The sequence below is a fragment of the Xenopus laevis genome, chromosome 1L (assembly GCF_017654675.1).
Source record: "Xenopus laevis strain J_2021 chromosome 1L, Xenopus_laevis_v10.1, whole genome shotgun sequence".
In the NCBI taxonomy this organism is placed as follows: Eukaryota; Metazoa; Chordata; class Amphibia; order Anura; family Pipidae; genus Xenopus; species Xenopus laevis.
The window spans coordinates 149,001,988-149,017,773 of NC_054371.1; the positions used below are offsets into that span (position 1 = coordinate 149,001,988).

General features: G+C 39.0%; 1 protein-coding gene across 6 annotated transcripts in view; it reads right to left on the reverse strand.

Annotated features, from left to right (window-relative positions):
* Positions 1-15,786, reverse strand: part of sema4d.L (semaphorin 4D L homeolog) — a 91,796-nt gene that overhangs the window by 47,428 nt on the left and 28,582 nt on the right. For all 6 annotated transcript variants that reach the window (XM_041564717.1, XM_041564729.1, XM_041564723.1 and 3 more), the window contains exon 2: positions 8,252-8,316. The gene's annotated coding sequence lies outside the window, so the exon portion shown is untranslated. The remainder of the gene's footprint in view (positions 1-8,251; positions 8,317-15,786) is intronic.

The following is a 15,786-nucleotide window of genomic DNA, read 5'->3' on the forward strand; positions in this document are numbered from 1 at the left end:
CACAACAAAGACTGCAGCTGTGGGAAAGGGGGGTTGGTTATACAGAGGGCTTCTCAATGGAGTGACGATTTGTTTTGACTGTCATATACCAATAAAGAGTAGTGACTTTACCTGTTTAGTGCAAGAAATTTAAAAAAAAAAAAAATCACATAATAGATCAAAAGTAATTAATAGTGTGCATTGAAAGGGCTACTGAAAGACTGCCTCAACTTGTTTTAACAGCACTGCATTATACACCTGTATGATCTCACCCACGGTATGTTCTTCTCCTGGTCCACATGAGCCTATGGCCTCTGACTCTCATAGCTTGATACCCAAATATATTTATACTACTATTTCACCCTCGTAAGAGCAAGGGATTTTCGAATGAAAGCGGCAGTAAATGCCTTTTAAAAATGAGTTCAATGAACAGGCCTTGTGCATTGCTATCTGGTTACCTTCCCATTGTTCTGTTGTTAGGCTGCTGGGGGGAAAGGGAGAGGGGTGATATCACTCCAACTTGCAGTACAGCAGTAAAGTGTGACTTATCAGAGCACAGGTCACATGACTGGGGACAGCTAAAAAACTGACAATATGTCTAGCCACATTTCAGATTTCAAAATTAAATATAAAAATCTGTTTGCTCTTTTGAGAAATGGATTTCAGTGCAGAATTCTGCTGGACATGTTTTGAAACATTTTTTTCCCATGACAGTATCCAAGCAACTTTCCAATATGCATTCTTTTTTTATTTTTAAATGCAATTGATACTGATAGAAGTACAAGTATAAGATGTATCTGGAATGCATAGAGCTGGGGTTTTCCAGATAAGGGATCTTTCTGTAATTTGGACCACCACACTTTGAGTCGGCTAAAAGTTAAACATTAATTAATCCCAATAGGATTGTTTTGCCACCAATATAGATGCATGCAGTTTAGTGTCCCATCAAGTGCAAGGCACTATTTTATTATTACAGAAAAAGGGAATCATTTTTTTTTTAAAAAAAATTGATTTGCTTAAAATGGACTCTATGGCAGGTGGTCTTCCCGTAGTTCAGACCAATTGTGGGGATTCCCATATGGAACGTATAAGCTAGAAACATAGAATCAATGTTGGCAGACACTAACAGGTAAAGGGTTAAAGTCCCATAGGTGCCTGAGGTAAGGTTCTTACTTCTCCTCATGGTAGAATTGCCTCTGGATATGTTAAAAGGCAGAAAGTATTTCTCATTCTCCTGAATCAACACAAGGGAAAGTGATGAGTGATCTTCTGACATGTTGCTATGTGACATGCAGAAAAATGAGGCAGAGATAGAAAAGGACACCACACTGCTCCATCTAACCCTATTTCTCAATGCACTAGCTGTGTTTACTATGACACCATATACCCAGGTTCTTTCTAAATATCCTCCACAGTCAATCGAAAAGGTGGTTCTCCATAACTTCATAGATTGGACCCAAGATTGCCCTAAGGAATAGAAATAATGTGAAACACTTGGAACAGAATTAACAAACTTTTACACTGACCATACAATAAAAGGTGTGCTCAGTTGGCAAACTCAACTAAATAGTCTAGTGAATCTTTAACCCACATGCTTTGGCCACTCACATACTAGGCCAAATCGGGTTGATCCATTATTTGGATCTCGGCCAACAAGTGGATCATAATAGGGGCCTATGGAAACCTATTGAGAGAGAGACAATGAGGTCCAAACCTGTAAGGCTTTTCAAAACTGCCTGATGGATATCTGGCTGTTTTTTGAGGCAGGCTAGGGGTTAGGCCCCATTAACAGGACAATAATCTAATGATTTGGCTGGAGTGGTCAGCTATCATTAGTCATATATGGCCAGCATTAGGGTGCATTTTCAGTAAATAACATAAGTGTAACAGGATACCAAGCACAATCCACTTGATGACTTGCTAGGAGTCTTTTTGGGTCTATAACCCCCCCCCCCCACACCCAATCATTAGTGTTCTTTAGGCTTGTGACACACGGGCAGATTCGGGGAGATTTAGTCGCCTGACGACTAATCGCCTCTTCTTCTGGGCAACAAACTCCCCGAAATGCCTGTCTTCCCGTCCCCTATAATGAAAAGTCGCCTGCGGTTAAGCACACGCGGCGCTTTGTTTTCCGAAGTTTCCTCGTGAGGCAACTTCAGAAAACGAAGCGCCGTGTGTGCTTTAGCGAAGGCGACTTTCATTAAGCAGCAATTGAGAGCTTTAAGCTAGGAGAGGTGGCTTCTTGCTGCTCCAGTAAAGTGCTGGCACAGGCAGCCTTCTGGGCAAGTTACTATCACATAACAAATGTTTCTCTTTGGGACGGATTTCATTTCTAGTTTCTTTTCCTTATTGTGGCAATTGGAATAGTGTGTTTTCTTGCTTGCTAGCAGAACAACGTTTCAAACATGTTCAGGCTCATGCGTTAAAATGCTTTTGAACCCAAATTCCTGTCTGTCAGCAGAGTTGCCGAACCGGGATCACTCGCTTTGCTAGAAATCCCTTCAAATGTGCGGAGCTCTTAATTCATTAGAATTCAGAGAATGGTAACCGGCTGATCCTACATAATTACACTCATTAGCCGGCTCTTTAATTAAGAGAGAACATATAGCAGGAATATCTTAAGTATTTCCAGTATGTGGCAGAATTAAATATATTAGATGCATATTAAATACTAACTGGGTGAGCCTATCTTTGTTGTGTGGTAGTGAGCAGGTCAGTTTCTCACATTTCCCCAGCATCCATTTGGCAGCACATTTATCATTCTATTTAATGAACAATTGCACTCAGATACCAACAAGCACTAGCACACAAAGGCTGCCTAAATCTGCCTGCCATCTCTCATAGCGCTTGTTGCTAGGAAACCTTTCAGCTTCTAAGCAGCTTTTTGGTGCTCATCACTTATTCACATGCAAGCAGGGAAAGAGAATATAAAAATAAGTGTTTTGTTGCAACTTCATCTACATATAAAAATAGAAGCATCGCATACACAAGTGTCCTTTAAAAGGACTCTTATTAAAAGACAAAGCACCCAACAGGGATCACACTCTTAAATGCCCCCTACTTATTCTCTTCTATAAATCTACCACTGCAAATAAACGCACACAGTAAAGGCAGTCACTAGCTCTTTCATAGATCAGATCTACCACAAACAGGGTTTGTCTGTTCACTTACGTCTCACTCCGCTTCCCTCTTAGATCAGTAACACATTGGGTTATTGCAAGTGTTTTTCTGCCTGCATGACTCCCAGCTTAGCAGGCAGCAAAATCACTGGCCCTCCATTGCTCTGAATGATAACTGGCCGGACGCTATTGGTGTACACGAGAGTCAGGAGATAACTGCTTACAAATGTTGCTGGGTGTATATATTGCAACCTTTTGCAAGGACACACTTTTGGGCAATAATATTATGTGGTACATCCCACTGATATTAAGCAGCAGGGTTCAAACACCCCACAATGCCTTGTTACTAATATTAAGGGGTTATCATTATGGTTAAAGGGGTTGTCCACCTTTAAATTAACTTTATGGGGGGCTATTTATTACGAATGCTAAAAACCCCAAAAATGTTTACTATAAAATCCGAATTTTTAGTGGAAAAAAACCCTCAAATTTTTTGGGATCTCAATATCCAGCATTTCAGAACTACCGAGGTTGCATATACTTCAATGGGAGAAGTCCGAAGATATCTTGATCTGCGCTGAGTTTTGTGCAATAATCTGAAGATTTTGTGGGCAAAGAACTCTGAGGTTTCATAAAAAAAATCAGAAAAATTTGTACAATACAAATTTTTTGCATTTTTTCCTGCACCTGGATTTGGTCGGAGTCGTTTTCAGAAAATAATGAGATAAATTCAGACTTAGATAAATGGGCCTCTAAGTATGATGTAGAGAGTGATATTCAGAGACAATTTGCAACTGGATTTAATTTTTTATTATTTGTGGTTTTTGAGTTATTTCGCTTTTTATTCAGCAGCTCTGCAGTTTGCAATTTCTGGTTGCTGGGGTCCAAATTATTCTAGCAACCATGCACTGATTTGAACAAGAGACTGGAATACGAATAGGAGAAGCCTGAATAGAAAGAGGAGTAATAAAAAGTAGAAATAACAATACATTTGTAGTCTGACAGAGCATTTGTTTTTTAGATTGGGTCAGTGACCCTGATTTGAAAGCTGGAAAGAGTCGGAAGAAGGAGGACAATAAAATTTAAATACTATAAAAGACCAGTTGAAAAGCTGCTTAGAATTGGCCATTCTATAACATACTAAAAGTTAAATTAAAGGTGAACCACCCCTTTTAATATAATTCCAATTTCCAATGTCCTCTCTGCAAGACCAAATCTGATGAAAAAGTACTAGCCATTTTTTCCACAGCACACAATTTTGAGCTTCTTCCCGGAGTCCACTAGTTCATACACACAAAAATAAAAAAATTAGTTCCCCAAGTGAGAACATTATCCCAGGTTAATTTTTAGATTGCCACAGTTTTGCCTGCACTATTCACAGTGATCCCAAACCTTAAATAATGTATTTTATGCATTTTCAGTTTAGAAAAAGACAAAAAGCATATGAAATAAAATGCTAAACTTCCAGCAGAGATCATTTTTTTTTAATGGCAGTTCAAAGTACATCGCAAGCTTAACTATTGAGATGCTTAAAAACTATATACAACCCATCTAAATTAACATCCTATTTTCCAGGATTCACAGCCTTAAGCCTCACAAAAACCAGTAAGGCAGACCAGCAGGTCGGGTTACAGTCAGTCTGTGGCATGCCATGGAAATGTTGCGTGGATGCATCCATGACACAGTAACAAGACCCACATAATTTTACTGCTGCAGCTTCATTCTCCTGTGCCCAATGACATGTTAGGTTTTCTACATATAATGCAGTGATCATGAAGAAATGGTAGAGAAAAGGGACTCTTCGTTTACATGAAGCCTATTGGGGCCCTTCATTCAAAAAATACTATTTTTGGGGGCTTTGGCCACACACTTCCATCTGGGATTTAAAGCAGACATTGCATTCATTGTAGAAATACCGAAATGTCTAAATGTTGCATATAGTAAGAATTGCTACATCATTGCGTATTCATCCTGCATGTCTTATTGGCACATTTCCATTAATGGAACATTTAGGTTTTAAGTCTGTATAGTTATGGTTCTGTTCCAATTTGCCTTTTGAATAAAATAAAAGGTATGGAATAGCATTTTCTCTTAATTATGTGACATTTATTTAGGGGTTATACACCAACATGAGGCTTCTGAAGCTAACCATATACAGAGTGATTGTGATATTTGATGTTGATTAGGTGGCAACGTATGGGTCCATGTAGGGTTGTGGAAATATGGGGTGTTCTACTGTTATCTATTGGGGGGATAAGCTAGATATCTATCAGGCAGATTTGAGAAGGGCCGTGTCAGACCACTGAGGTACATATCAACATAACTGAAGTCCATGAAAGGTTCATTGGCCACTCAAGGGAACGAGTAACTGCCTGCCTATATCAGGTGCTCGTACTGCCAGAAGTAAGCATAGGCAGTGCATTTCCCAGTACTTTGAATATAAAGTGGGCTCTTGTTTCATATCAGTCATATAACCCTACTTTTAATTTATTAATCAGATTATGTCACATAAGGTGAAGTCACACAATGCCAGTCACCCACGTGTTGTGCTGATAAATAATCAAGCACTTTGTCATGATTTGTAGTTAGCAGACCAGTTCTTTTGATATCCACAAATTAACTTGCAGGCTAATATGATTGAGAGAAATTGCAGCTCAATTGTATGGCATGCTAAATAGAAATCCACTGGCCATGCTTTAGGGGTCTTTTTTCTATCTTTTGGGGTTTTCATCTTCAGAGAAACATGCAGTATTAGTGGAAAAGGCTTTTTTTTGTTGCTCTCGGGTTTTACATTTATTTATATCTCAGGCTTCTGTCCCATCTAAAAACTCTGTTGCAGACTATTACAATCTGCTGAAGAGGTGCAGGGGACAGCAGACAGAACATAAAAGTATATGAAATGAAAAGGAAGCACAGCACACCCTCCCCCACACAGGTTTCTAAAGGTATTTACTCTACTAAATTCTACATTTAAACTGAACTGTAACACAACCCATCATTTACAGACAAACTATGAATAGAAATGAAAAGGTTTGAGATTATATCAACCTATAATACACAAAAGCCATGAATATCCTGTAAATTATATCCTTATAAACGGTGAGTTCTGATGTCATCAGTTATAAACGGTGAGTTCTGATGTCATTTCTGTCACATGACTCGCTGGAATTTGTGTATTATAATAAATAAAGTACCCCCAGTTACAAAATATGAGGATATTAGAAGTTACCTCGGAGTTCCATGACCTGTATAAAAACACTCGGCCTTCGGCCTCGTGTTTTTATATGGTCATGAAACTCCTCGGTAACTTATAATATCCTTATATTTTACAAGAGGGGGTACTTTATTCACTATATTATACATAGTAAAGCTGCAAAATGTCATCTCCCAGAGCCCTTTTTTTTTTTTTTAAACAAAGAATTCTACTGTCTTACTTTTGCTTAATTACAGAAGGACAGCACTTCTCAGTGCCGCTCCTGCCATGAGGAAAGAGGAGAACCTTAAGGGCCATGGCAATAACTTTAAATCGTGGGAAGGCATTTTGGGGAGATTGGTCACCTGCAGTAATGCAGATTGAAACACGGATAACAAACCTCCCAGTGTGCCATTAGCCTGAGGGAGCATCTTACCTCAGGCAGCGGTGTGCATCTCTTTACCAGAGGCTGCAAAAAGAGCCCTGGTAATTTTATGAGCCAAAATTGTGTATTTTTCTCCTCTGCTAGTAGAGGTACCCCAAATGCTCCCCTCTGAGCTCAAACATAACCCTGCGGTGGAGGGAGGTGGTAACTTTAGTTAGTGTTGGAAACACCCCTGGGGCCTCATACTAAGTAGCTATTAAGCCATGTTAATACCAGTTTATGGTGTGTCTGTTTTTAAAAACATTTATACTTGGACCTCTTTACACTTTCCTTTCTATATTCGGAGGCTGCACACTAATTCTAAACAAGTGTTGCTGGGCTAAGGCTATGGGCACAGGTCTGGACTGAGAATCAAAATAGGCCCTGGCATTCCAGGTACACAGAGGCCCAGAGGTCCAAACAGCCCCCCCCACCAGCCAACTAAATACTGACTTTCTTTGGCACCTCATAGCAGCCCTTCTGGCATTTGCCAGAACCCACAGATTGCCATTCAGGGCCTGTTGTCAGCCTGTGTAGTTTTGCAGGCTGAGAGAAGCAGATCTGCTCAATGCCCCTGCTTCATTGATTTTAATCTGGTCAGTCTGTGTGCGGAGTTGAAGCTGAGGTCAATGTGTGACCGCACACAAACTGATTGGATTCAAGTCAATGGAGCAGGGGCACTGATCAGATCTGCTTCTCTCAGCCTGTCAAATTACACAGGCTTACAACATCCGCTAACAACAGCCTGTGTGCCCATAGCCTAAAGAAAAACTGACACATTTATGAAGTGTCAAACAGCAAATCTTTGTCAGTCTTTACAGTTCTGCTATTTTTAGAAGCAAAGTCTGGTTAGTGTCAGGTTATCACTGATTAGGAGCACCCAGTGAATAATAAGGGTAGCCTATTTAAAGCAGTTGATTTAAAAGACAGACACTAAACTGTATCCACTATTCTAGATTGCTGCAGCTGCACAAAGAATTACTTCAAGGTATATCTATGCTGCAAAATGTTAATTAATTAAATTGCGTTTTGCCATTTTAGACTGTAAGCTCTAAGGAGCATTGCCTACTTTACTTACTCTATTAGACTATTTATTTGTAATTTGTATGTTTGGTGTGTGTACACCTTGAATTATGCAGTGCTGTGGAATGCATTGGCGCTTACTGCATGAAACAAACTGGAAACTGTTGGCAGATGATAATGAGAGTTAAACCACAAACTGAGCACAGCAGGCCTATCCAGGTCCGGACTGAGAATTAAAATAGGCCCTGGCATTTGAGGTACACATAGGCCCAATAAGCCTACACGGAGGCCCAAACAACTCCCACCAGCCCACTAAATACTGACTTTCTATGGCAACTTATAGCAGCCCCTCTGGCATTTGCCAGAACCCACAGATTGCCAGTCCGGGCCTGGGCCTATCCCTTAACACATGTTGAGAACGGTTCTGTGAGCTGCATGTATCAAATAACAGGAGTGTGAAAAAAATGCTATTATTTTTGACACTTTTTGAAAATATAATAATGGTCGACCAACCTGCTCTTGCTCAATTTGGTCTTCTCGAGTCAGAATTGCACCTCATTTCTGTGCCCCAGTAAACACTGAAAACAAAGGGAAATAAATAACACGTTAGTAAATCCTGTGCCATCCAAACACTAGAGTACAGTCCAGTATATCTGGATGTTTGGTTCCATATTTGTCAATGGTCAGATGGAATTGACAGTCCTCTGCTACATGTCCTGGGTGAAGCCAAAAAAATAACTAGCAGCCTGAAAGTTCAATTTGGAACGGCAGTATGACATTCCTAAAAGGCTTCTGAAATAGCTGCGCTTAACGACTTGTTTTCTTTAATCTAATGCTTTTATGGACTGAAAACATATCATTGTGTCCAGGGTATGGATCTCACTCAGAGCATGCAGATGCTAAAAACATGGTATCTGTAGGGAATAAAGAGCAACCTGTTTTTATTGATGTTCTTATTTATTTGTGTCTGTTTACCTGCCTGCCTTTAGAAGGATTTGTAAAGACATATAAGCGTTTTGCCTCTAAATGGCCTTCTAAGGACAGTGAAAATTATACTTTAAGTGAAAGAAGCAGCCCAGGCCGACAAATTGACTGGTTGCCAGGGAAAAATAATATCTGCGCAGATCTTTTGTTGGACATAGATATCCTGCTAAGTGTATGATATCTCATCTGCCAATCCCTCACATTTGTCTGTGTTATGCAAACTTCATTAGGAAATGTAGGCATCCAAAGCACCCTTGCCTTTATTTTACATAACTGTGTATATGAGCTTAAATCATGGTAGCTCACACCAGGGTTTTACTGGCTTACTTACATCTGCAAAGCATTAAGAACCAAGTAATATAAAACTTTCTTTTCTATTTCCTAGATTCTGTCTTAAGGTGGCCATAGACTCATCGATAATATAACAAATTTTGTACAATATTCAGTGCATGTATTCTGGCATCCATGTAAGCTCCCACTTCCTTTCTTTACCAACTGAGAACTCTGTGACAACGATAACCATGACCTTTCTTCCTGTTATATCTGTATCGTGTGATTTTATCATGCTTGGAAACTTAAATGCTAAAACCAAATAAAATTTAAGTTACAAAAAATATTCAGTGCATGTATGGTGGGAGACAAGCCAACCGGTATCGTCAGAAGACTTGGATAACTGTCTGCCGGGCGGAAAATTTTGGTCCGGCGCCTTTGAAGGCACCAGAACATCGGCCATTGTTAGTGCTGAATCGTCAGATACAGTAAGAATTCTATTGATTCTACCTGTAAAGCAAACGATTCAGCTCTACAGGTGTGTATTTAAACTAACAATCTTTCCAGAAAGTTTTTATGCAGGAAAGATTGTAATTGTAACATATATGGCCACCTTTAAACAAAGGAGTAGGAACTGAAGCTCTTTCTCACTTGCTGCCATTATAACTGTTCAGGCTCTTGGCCTGTATGAAGAGACCAATAGAAAGGAGGCCATGCCATGTATGTTGAGTCGTAAATAGCCCCTGGGACAATCAACTGCATACTTATGTGTATTGGCGAGTAAATTGCTGCCATTATATTTAAAATAAAAACTGAATTATGATCTTAGGTGCAGTCCTAACTATTAATGTCTAGCAGCACTGGGGTCTTAGGTTAGGTTGCAGCCACAGCACTGTTTGCAACTGTTTTACAACTTTATATGTTCTCCTTGTGTAGGTTCCTCCAGTTACTCTGGTTTCTTCCCACCAGAGCAGAGAGGTTAAATAGCCCCTGATAAAATTACCCTACTGTGTGTGAATATGATAGGGGGCTCTCCACTGGGGCAGAGACTGATGTATAATCTCTGTACAGAATATTTCTGCTATATATAAATAAAGGATAATAGACAAATAATATACAGATCAGTTTCTGTAGTTACTTATTTTTTAACAACAAAAACGGTTTGATTGATTGAACTGTTCTACCTGCTAAAACTTGCATTCTAAATATCTAATGACTGTTTATACAGTTATTTGCAGATTATAGTGCAGTATTCTGCATGATCAGTAAATACTATTAGGTGGGTCAAGTCCTTTCACATATGAATCAGAATTGCAGTTGGAGATTTGCTGAAGGTTTGAGACAGATCTGCAGACGGCAGTGTGTTTAAGGTCAGTATAAAGCATCATAAACAAGTGTGTCTCCACACAGCATGATCCTGCTTGTTCATCTGTATATAATCTGCAAAATATGCTCAAACACTTCGGCTTTCATTACTGAAATGTTATCTAGTCATTATGTGACGCAGCCTTTCAAACCCATTACCCATTTACCATATCAGAAAGCCTTGATATTTGAATGTGTATGGGAATGTAACATTTACACAAGGATTTTAATGGGGCAAAGGGTTGAGCAGCCAGATTGAACAGAACATGACTAGCAGATGTTTCTGGATTAACTCAAAACATAATCGTCTTTAGCCCACTAGTCTGGATGAGCAAATTCAGACAAACGGCATTTCTGTTTATTTCTATGAATAAAGCAACAAAGACAGTGCATAGTTTTGCATTTTTATTTCAATGCATAAGTAAGAAGAAGAAAGAAGGTAACAAAACGTTATATTTATTATTTCTGTGATTATTTCTATTCTGTCATGATTTAGGTTTATGAAGAACATGTCACATTTCAATGCATTTTGGCTGGCTGAAGAGTGCCACACACCACCTCCTCCTCCCATTAATTAAGGCTAATGGCACACAAGGAACTTTGACCTCCACTCCCATTACACAGAAAACAGTGGATCAAAATGCCCATTTGTCTGGCACTGCTTATAATACTCTTTATCTGACCCACATAAAGCACAGACACGGGGATCTCTGAGTAAAAATAGTAAAGCATTTCCCTAGGGAAAAGCTTAATTTACTTATTCTGTAGGGTAATTATAATAAAGGGGTCTTGCTTCCAAACAAAATTTTTTGTTTTTTGCAGTTATTCTAATAACATTTCCCATCTACATTCATTACACATTTTCAATGTTTTTACAGTTATTTGTAAATGTAATTGTAAATGTAGCTGAAATCAGTTTTTGTTTATACCTTTCTGATTTTGACTCTTAAAACAATGCAACAGAAGACAGGTCTAATTTTAAGCACCTTTTCAATTGGCCTTTATTTTTTCTTTTATATAATTTTTGAATTTTATGCCACCTTCTTCAAACTATTTCCAGCTTTCAAATGGGGATCACAAACCCCCATCTAAAAACTGAAAGCTCTTTAAGTCTTTATTCTATTATTCATCTTTCTATTTATACCCTCTACTATTCATATGGTGTATGGTTGCCAGGGTAATTCGGGCCCTAGGAACCAGATTGGTGAAATTGCAAACTGGAGAGCTGCAGAATAAAAAACTAAAGAAGTTAAAAACCACAAATAACAAAAAATGAAAACCAATTGCAAATTGTATCCGAATATCACACTCTACGTCATACTAAAACTTATTTTGAAGGCAAACAATCCTTTTAAACTAAAAATCAGGGGATGTAAAATTGAGGTTCCACAGTAACTTTAAAGCCATTGAAACTTTGGAATCATTATACATTGTAACTGCCTAGAATTAGATTTTTGCACTATGAAAAAAATAGCTTTTAGGTAGAGGATCCTTCACCAAAGAAAAATCTTTGCGTCTATGGGGACCTCAAGTCAAAACAGAAACAACAAGGAAGGGGATTGTTTATACAGAGCTAATTCAGCTGATTACAAGCGAGAAGGGGAGTTGCCGTATGTGTCACATATTTATTTTATAATAGACAGCAAACATTTCCAGTATAAACTTCTATTTCTTGTATTTTCCTATCCTAAAACATCTATAAATATACTACCCCTTTATTGTTTGCAGTTTTACTAAACTACCAACATAAAAAGTAAAAACACTGTTGTGTAAGGAAGCAGTCTGAGGACAGATACCAGCCTAGCAGATTCATCCTAGCAAATTTTAGGTCAGTAAATGAATATTTGCTGGGTGTGTAAGGGTTACCAAGGAAGCAGAGAGAAAGAAACTGCTCCTGAAATGCCTTTTTAACAAAGCTGAACAACCATGAAATCTGAATTGTCCACAGAGTGAAAAGCATCACAAAAAGTGCAAGATAGTGAAAGGAACACTATTTTACTTTCCTTTTAAACTCTTTGTACACAAAAGGGTGTTCAGGTTTCCTCCATTAACACCAGAATCAAGAAAAAATCTTGTGTAAAGTTGCATCGCATTGCATGGTGAGAACAAAAACATGTTATTTGATTAGATTTTATTGTAGTTAACCAGTAAAAGAAAATTACATTATATTCTAAACTGAAAATGTAAACGCCCTGTGATATCCCATCGTTCAGACATATATCCCCACATTATCATTTTTTTTTTTAGGTATTCTACAGCCCTGTGCAAAATGACTATGCTTCACAAATAAAGAAAATTCCTGGAGGGCATCTGCTGCACAGTGCTTAATGGCCCAAAGTCAATATTCTTGCCTTGGGCCACAGTTTGTATTTGTCATACGGCTGATCAAAAGGGACAAACAAAAATCTAACGCTGCTTATACATATTCTGGATAGGGCCAAATGCACTAATATCAGCTATGTAACCCAAACTGCCGCAGCTTTCCCCGGAGGCAGTATACTCCCTTGTTTAACATGAACCAAAGAGAAAATATATATTTTAAATAAATGGTACACAAGGCTGTTTCTCTGCAACTGTTGTTAGGACACTTACATTAAACTCAATGGAAAGTAGCACAAGATACTCTGGCCGTGTATCTACTGGAAGAGAAAACATGACATGACCTGCATTTTTCAGGAATCACATTTCCATTGGCCCTTTATACATATTTAATATTTTCTCGGTTTTGCTTCTTGGAACTCTGCATAATTAGTGGTTTCCCTTTTGGTTTACATAGTGTTCTGCAACAATAAATTAAATTTGATGCATTTAAATGGATTCCTCCCAGTACAGCAAGCAAAGTGATATTGATTTGTTCTGCTCTTGCCATACTGCCGGATGAGAGCTGTATGGATAGAGAAAATGTAGGTAGGATTGTGTTGAATTAACCAGAAACAATGCACCTCAAGGTAGAATATCCCCAAAAATACACAATTCTTAAAAGATTTAACATCCCCTCCTTACACAAGCTACATGTGACAGAATGTAGTTTGGCAACTGCTGTACAATGAGTAATGTCCACTGCAACCAGCAGTTTACTGTTAACTGGCATGTGATATAGCAAGTGCAATTTAATTTCCTGGAATCCTGTTCAACTCATGACACTTATTTTATCTAGTTTTTCCCCTTATGATACAGTGTTAGAGACATGTTCATGCTTTATAAACATATAATTATTTAAACTTTGTGACCTCATACCAGTGCACAAGAAGGCTGTAAATGCACCACAGGCAAGAGAAACAATAACAATCTTTCAAAACCGGCAGACTCTTCAAGTGCAAAGAGGGTAAAAGTGCTCTCTGAACTAGTGACGTGGCTCACCCATGAACCACTCTAATGCCAGAGGTATGCGTAGAGCAGGTTAGAGGGCACAGCTGAGACCTTGCCAAATGAGTAGATCTAACAGAGTATCTAACTAATCTAACTTACATATAAGGTATATTTTCTTTTTTAATGTTTTCATGTGACATTTTGAACACAATCACCATGTCTTTTTCCCCCCATAAAGCAGTGTGTCTTCCCCGAATTCCAGTGTAGTTTCAGTCACAAGGGTGATTTGTGTCTGGTGCAATTGCAAAATTAACACATTTGTACACACAACTAAGCTGAAGTCCACTTGTCATTTCCACTACGTTACTGTGACTCCTCTGCCCAATTCTTCAGAAGCAACTGCACTGCACCTAATGATACAGGGTGCGAAGGGAACATCTGGACCAGATACAAAAAAAAATAAAAATCTCTCGCTGAGACATCCAGAGATTGCTTGATTTCATAACAAAATGGCTTTATTTGGAAAAAGGGAAGATTATTTCATACTTACCGAGATCTTCCTTTCCTAGACGTACTCCATGTCAGTACGTTACGTACTCCATGTACTGACATGGAGTACGTCTAGGGAAACCGTTTTTTCCAATAAGATTAGTTAATAGTGCTGCACTGAAATACATTTTTAAAAGAGCAAACTGATTATTTTTATATCTAAATTTTGAAATCTGAGTTAGACTGAGTCACACTGAGTAGGAGAAACAATAGCCTGTCAGAAAGCAGTTCCATAGTAGAGCACTCGCTCTGAAAGCATATGACCAGCCAAAGTGACCTGTGATGGCTGCTTACTCACCAATATTACAACTAAGTTGCCACCCGGCCGATATTTTACCGGCCTAGCCGCTAAAACACCTGCCAAGGCCAGGGCCGGTATTACAAATTTACCGGCAATGTAGCTGCTGGTAAATTTGTAATAACCTTCAAAAAGAGCCCTCTGCCTGCCCCCAATCCCCTGTAACTTATCTTTTCTCCTCAGTCTTCGGTTCTCCGTGCTGAGGCCCCACCCCTTTTGACATCACAGCCCACCCCTTTTGTTCCCGTCCCTCACCAACAGAACCCCTTTAAGCAAATATAGTGATTATAAAGTGGTTATGAAAAAGCTTATGCGTTTTGTGTAGGGATGCACCGAATCCAGGATTCAGTTCGGGATTTGGCCTTTTTCAGCAGGATTCGAATCCTTCTGCCTGGCCGAACCGAATCCGAATCCAGGAGGGAAATCGTGTGACTTTTTGTTGCAAAACAAGGTAGTAAAAATTGTTTTTCCCTTCCCACCCCTACTTTGCATATGCAAATCAGGATTCGGATTAGGTTCGGTATTCGGCCGAATCTTTCACAAAGGATTCGGGGGTTCGGCCGAATTCAAAATAGTGGATTCAGTGCATCCCTAGTTTTGTGCCCCAATACATTGGGGTACCAGGCTGTAGCTCCAGGGTGTAGCTCCCCTGCATTAATAGGCATAGCAGTGCTCGATTTGAAACTGGAGGCAAGAACAACGGAGCGGCATCAAGTGCAACTATACGCATCTATTTTCATTGTAGCACCTATAAGGAATAACTTGCAACTGACTGCGGGAGGAAATGTGGATGAAAACTGGGCTTGCTGTTGTAAATTACATGGTTGCGGTTGTTGTGTTTATTGATTGAACACGGAGAATTTAACAAAAGGCTATATTTAGTTTTACTTCAGCACCACAGAAAATGTGTCAAATCTAGTTTGTGAATAGGCTAAGTTAATGAATATCATAAACTGAGGTATGGTAAATGCACCATTTGCTAGCAGTAAGGGCTGTCAAGCTGTCATGTGGCCTTCACTGTAATGCATGTGATGGCTCAACAACTGCTCACAAAGGTTAATAGCAGCCAAGTCAGGGTAGAAGTAGGAGGCACTCACCCGGTGAAGGTTAATGGCAGTCACAGACATATCTAGGGGCAAGGTGAATAATTGCAACTGGCCTGCAAGGCTGGGATATGAATGTACAGTATAGGAAAACATGCAACTCAAAAAAACAGCAGTCACTTGATGTGAGTTCATTAGCTAGGGAATAATATTAATGAATTTGTGTAATA